Source organism: Phaenicophaeus curvirostris, chromosome 4, assembly GCF_032191515.1.
Source record: "Phaenicophaeus curvirostris isolate KB17595 chromosome 4, BPBGC_Pcur_1.0, whole genome shotgun sequence".
NCBI lineage: Eukaryota > Metazoa > Chordata > Aves > Cuculiformes > Cuculidae > Phaenicophaeus > Phaenicophaeus curvirostris.
Window position 1 is genome coordinate 78,417,670 of NC_091395.1, and position 5,717 is coordinate 78,423,386.

Below are 5,717 nucleotides of genomic sequence, written 5' to 3' on the forward strand. Positions count from 1 at the left end.
GCGGGGGGGGCGGGGGCTCCTCGGGCTTTATAGACACCGCCCCGGCCCCAACCGGCCCCGCCCCGAACGGAAACCGGAGCGGAGCCGGGACCGGGGGGGTAGGGATGGAGATAGGGATAGGGATAGGGATAGGGATGGGGATGGGGATGGGGATGGGGATGGGGATGGGGATAGGGATGGGGATGGAGACAGGGATAGGGATGGGGATGGGGATGGGGATGGGGATGGGGATAGGGATAGGGATAGGGATGGGGATAGGATAGGATAGAGATAGGATGGGATAGGATAGAGATAGGATGGGGTAGGATAGGATAGGATAGGATAGGATAGAGATAAGAAAGAGATAGGATAGGATAGGATAGGATAGGATAGGATAGGATAGGATAGGATAGGATAGGATAGGATAGGATAGAGATAGGATAGGATAGGATAGGATAGGATAGAGATAGGATAGGATAGGATAGAGATAGGATGGGGTAGGATAGGATAGGATAGGATAGAGATAAGAAAGAGATAGGATAGGATAGGATAGGATAGGATAGGATAGGATAGGATAGGATAGAGATAGGATAGGATAGGATAGGATAGGATAGGATAGGATAGGATAGGATAGGATAGGATAGGATAGAGATAGGATAGGATAGAGATAGGATAGGATAGGATAGGATAGGATAGGATAGGATAGGATAGGATAGGATAGGGATAGAGATAGGATAGGATAGGATAGGATAGGATAGGATAGGATAGGATAGGATAGGATAGAGATAGGATAGGGATAGAGATAGGATAGGATAGGATAGGATAGGATAGGATAGGATAGAGATAGGATAGGATAGGATAGGATAGGATAGGATAGGATAGGATAGGATAGGATAGGATAGGATAGAGATAGGATAGGATAGGATAGAGATAGGATGAGATAGGATAGGATAGGATAGGATAGGATAGAGATAGGATAGGATAGGGATAGAGATAGGATAGAGATAGGATAGGATAGGATAGGATAGGATAGGATAGGATAGGATAGGATAGGATAGAGATAGGATAGGATAGGATAGAGATAGGATGAGATAGGATAGGATAGGATAGGATAGGATAGGATAGAGATAGGATAGGATAGGATAGAGATAGGATGAGATAGGATAGGATAGGATAGGATAGGATAGAGATAGGATAGGATAGGGATAGAGATAGGATAGAGATAGGATAGGATAGGATAGGATAGGATAGGATAGGATAGGATAGGATAGGATAGGATAGGATAGGATAGGATAGGATAGGATAGGATAGGATAGGATAGGATAGGGTAGGATACGATAGGGTAGGAAAGAGATAGGATGGGATGGGATGGGATGGGATAGAGTTTGGAGACTCTAGACTGGGATTGGAGACGGGAGAGGAATAGGGGTATGGATGGGAAGGGATTATGTTCAGGACCCAGCTGGGGCACGTATAGGGACAGGTTTGGGGTGAGGAGGGGTTTGGAGCAGCATTAGGGGAATGTGTGGGGTTTATGGATAGGGGTGAGGGTTCTGCACTCCCTCAAACTCTGCTGGTGCAGAGGCTGAGCTGGGCTGGGATCAGGACCAGGGGACAGGGGGTTCGTGTCCGTGCTCCGGGGTCACTCAGACGATGCCCAGAAGCCAGGGAGAGCCGGACACCACGGACTCCAATGTCCCTCCCTGCAGAACCACCCCTGAAGCTGCTGGAACTGGGAGAGCCCTGGTCAAGAGCGGCTCAGTCACAGCTCCCGGAGGCGATGGAGGAGGAGGAGGAGGCAGGAGGCAGGACATAACCTTTATTAACCACGGGAAACCACATTATTCATTGAAGATTTACATCCAGTACTTCTGGTTTTAACCTTTTTCCCAATCAGATGAGGAGCAGGCAGGGGCTGAGCTGGCTTCCCCGCTTCCGAACACCCCCGGGATGGCTCCACTGGGGTCACTTGCTTTGGGAGAAGAGGCCTTGGAGAGGCAGCAGCTCTGGGTCAGAGCTGGGGCTTCTGAGAAAGCAGCTTTTGGGTTTAAATCTGCAGAAAGGGCTGGAAATCTGGTTGCAGGGCAGCCCATGCCCTCGGTTTCCACCTCACTCCTTTGACCACTGAGCAACAGGTGGACGGAGGAGGATGCAGGAGATGCCTGCGGATGCCCCGAGCTGGGAAAACACACCAGGACCCCCTCAAACTCCCCAAATTTGGGGTCTCTTTTGAAAATATAATTGGACTTTGCTTGCTTTGAAATGCCCCAAAGCTTCCTCCACCTGGGAGGGGGGAAGAGGGTCACTTCTCCATCAATCCAGACCCAGGTTCCTCCCAGGATGGAAAGAACCAGGGTCTGAAAACCTTTTGATAAGAATTCCTATCTTTTGATAGGAATGGTTGGACTCAATGATCCTGAGGGTCTTTTCCAACCTGGTGATGATTCTATGATTCTATGAAAAGCTTGGGAAGCTTCATTTTCCTGGGGGGAGGAGGGAAAACTGAAACAAAGTGAGTCCTGGGAGCCCCCAAACCTTCTCCACTTGGGGAGCAGCAAAGGGGGGGTCACTTCTCCATCAAACAGGACCAAGGTTCCTGCCAGGGTGAAAGGAAAGAAGGTCTGAAAAGCTGGGGAAGCTCCTGGTTCCTGGAGGGAAGAGGAAACCAAAGCCAAGCGAGTCCCTGGGGGGGTCGCAGGAGGATTCCCCCATCTGGGTGCAGCTTTAAATCCATTTCCAGCCCAGGGAAGGAAGAACACGGTGCTATAAATATAAATTAAGCGGTGAGGGGAAGGGAGAAGGTCTCTGTCCTCTCCAAAATCCCAAACCTCAGCCCAAGGGGGCGGGGGGTAGCACCTCAGGGCACGGAGAATCTGGAAAACACCACATTTAGGGATGGGGATGGAGGTGCTGGCAGCAAATTATGGTCTGAGGGGGCTGGGAGAGGGGTGGGGGCTGATCTTCATCTACGCTTTCTGCATCCCAGTGCCCTGCCTCAGTTTCCCCACCTGCAGCTGAGGGTCCCCCCCACCCTCCTGAGCTGCACAGGACGAAGAACTCGAGCCCATAAAGTTCTCCGGGCATGAAGGGGGCGGTGAATTCCATTTCATAGACATGCTTGGTTTGAAGGAAAACTAAAAATCACCAAAACCTTTCCATAAAATCCTTTATTTTAAATATTTCCCTGCAAATTGCTGGGTGCAGGCGGGCTGGGGGCTGCGAGCCCTTAGGGACCGGTCCCTACGGAGCAGCCCGCGCAGCGGTGCCAGCCCAGGCCAGGCTGGGAGGTGCTCGTTATCATCAGTATTATTATAATTATTGTCATTATTATTCGTTCAACACGGCGGGAGGACACAGGAGCCGCCCTGGTCTGGGGGTGGGTGGGGGGGACGAGAGCCACGGCAGCTCCTGGGTGCTGGGAGGGGGCTCAGCTCCTGCCACGGTGAAGTCCTGCTGGGTGTCCTGCCAGGGCTGTGTCACCACGGAGCATCCCACCAGGGTGATGCCACTGTAGAACATCCCACCAGGGTGATGCCACCACAGAATCCCACCAGGGTGATGCCAGCAAAGCATCCTACCAAGGTGAAGACACTGTAGAACATCCCACCAGGGTGATGCCACCACAGAGCGATGCCACCAGAGCATCTCACCAAGGTGATGCCACCACAGAGCATCCCACCAAGGCGATGACCCTGTAGAACATCCCACCAAGGTGATGCCACCACAGAGCATCCCACCAGGGTGATGACAGTGTAGAACATCCCATCAAGGTGGGCATCCCACCTAAGAGCATCCCACTAAGATGGTGCAAGCAAAGCATCTCACCAAGGCAATGACACTGTAGAGCATCCCACCAAGGTGATGCCACCACAGAGCATCCCACCAAGGTGATGACAGTGTAGAACATCCTATCAAGGTGATGCCACCTCAGAGCATCCCACTAAGATGGTGCCAGCAAAGCATCTCACTAAGGTGATGACACTGTATAACATCCCACCAAGGTGATGCTACCACAGAGCATCCCACCAGGGTGATGCCACCAGAGTATCCCACCAAGGTGATGTCACCACAAAGCATCTTACCAAGGCAATGACACTGTAGAACACCTCACCAAGGTGATGCCATCACAGAATCCCACCAAGGTGATGCCATCACAGAATCCCACCAAGGTGATGCCACCGGAGCTTCCCACCAAGGCAATGACACTGTAGGACATCCCACCAAGGTGATGCCACCACATAGCATCCCACCAAGGTGATGCCACCAGAGTGCCCCACCAAGGTGATGCCACCACAGAGCATCCCACCTGGGTGATGACAGTGTAGAACATCCCATCAAGGTGATGCCACCTCAGAGCATCCCACCAAGATGGTACCAGCAAAGCGTCTCACCAAGGTGATGACACCAGAGCATCCCACCAAGGTGATGACACTGTAGAACATCCCACCAGGGTGATGCCACCACAGAGCATCCCACCAGGGTGATGCCACCAGAGTATCCTTCCAAGGTGATGCCACCACATAGCATCCCACCAAGGTGATGCCACCACAGAATACCACCAGGATGATGCCATCAAAGCATCCCACCAAGGTGGTGCCACCTCAGAGCATCCCACCAAGGCAATGACACTGTAGAACATCCCACCAAGGTGATGACACCACAGAGCATCCCACCAAGGTAATTCCACCACAGAGCAGCCTGAGGGTCCAGCAGCAGGTGCTCAGCACCTCTCAGGACTGGACCCTGTTTGTGCTGGGAAATGGGAGAAAGGAGAGGGGGTTCTTCTAGTTCAGTGTTCAGGACGGGGCTCACTTTGGTGCCAGCGCTGAGCTCCCACCACCCCTGGATGGGGCTGGGGGAGCTCAGGGCCCCGTTCTCCTGGCTTAGACCCCCCTGGCCAGACGGGACCCAGAGGGACAGATCAGGCACGAAGGAGCCTCGGGGTGTCCTGAGAGCTGGGATGGGGCGCTGGAGGCATCACCACCACCATGGAGACCTCAAGGAGCTCCTGAGAGTTGAGGGGCAAGGATCACAGATGTAGGGGGCTGGAGGCATCACCGGCATCATGGGGCCCTCACTGAGCTCCTGAGAGTTGGGGTGCAAGGATCACAGATGTGGGGGGCTGGAGGCATCACCACCACCACGGGGTCCTCACAGAGTTCCTCACCCCCTCATCCTGGCCAGTGTCCCAGGAGGACAAGCATCCCGTGGGAGCCGTGCTCCTGCTGGACCCTAGGATGCTCTGAGATACCTCAGCCCGAACACGAAGCCCTTCACAGGTGGGGAAACTGAGGCAGGATGCTCATTCAAGGCCACCAAGGCCACCAGGCCCACCCTTCCACCACCACCCATGCCACCCTGCGCTCTCCCTTTCGGGGTGCCCTCCTGCTCCCAGCGGTGACCCCAGCACCACGAGCTCTGGGGTGACAGCCCAGCGACCCCCCAACATCTCCCCTCAGAGCTGCTCCTCTCCCAGCAAGACCACGGCACCATCTCCCAGGTCCCTGGAGTGGGGACTTGGATCCAGTGGTGCTGGCAAAGGATGGGACGTCACCGGTGACGTGGGGGACACCCGGAGACCCCCCCATGCACGACCAGGTCCAGCATCAGGACTTGCGGGGTGTCCTCCACGGCTGAACTGGGGTGACTGGTGTGTGTGGACCAGCGGGATGCTCCATCCTGGGATGGAATCGATCTTCCACCTCCCGCTAGCCAAAGCCAACCCTGGTGCGGGGGGC

At 54.2% G+C, this 5,717-nt stretch overlaps 1 long non-coding RNA gene across 9 annotated transcripts; it reads left to right on the forward strand.

Annotated features, from left to right (window-relative positions):
* Positions 1 to 3,150: 3,150 nt before the first annotated feature.
* On the forward strand, positions 3,151 to 4,678 carry LOC138719639 (uncharacterized). Of its 9 annotated transcripts, none has more exons than XR_011337258.1 (5): positions 3,151 to 3,590; positions 3,634 to 3,720; positions 3,782 to 4,036; positions 4,205 to 4,515; positions 4,570 to 4,678. It is a non-coding gene; the product is annotated as an uncharacterized lncRNA (long non-coding RNA). The 9 variants fall into 9 exon arrangements; XR_011337256.1 differs by having other exon boundaries at positions 3,151 to 3,561; XR_011337262.1 differs by having other exon boundaries at positions 3,151 to 3,561; positions 3,663 to 3,720.
* The last annotated feature ends 1,039 nt before the right edge of the window (positions 4,679 to 5,717 follow it).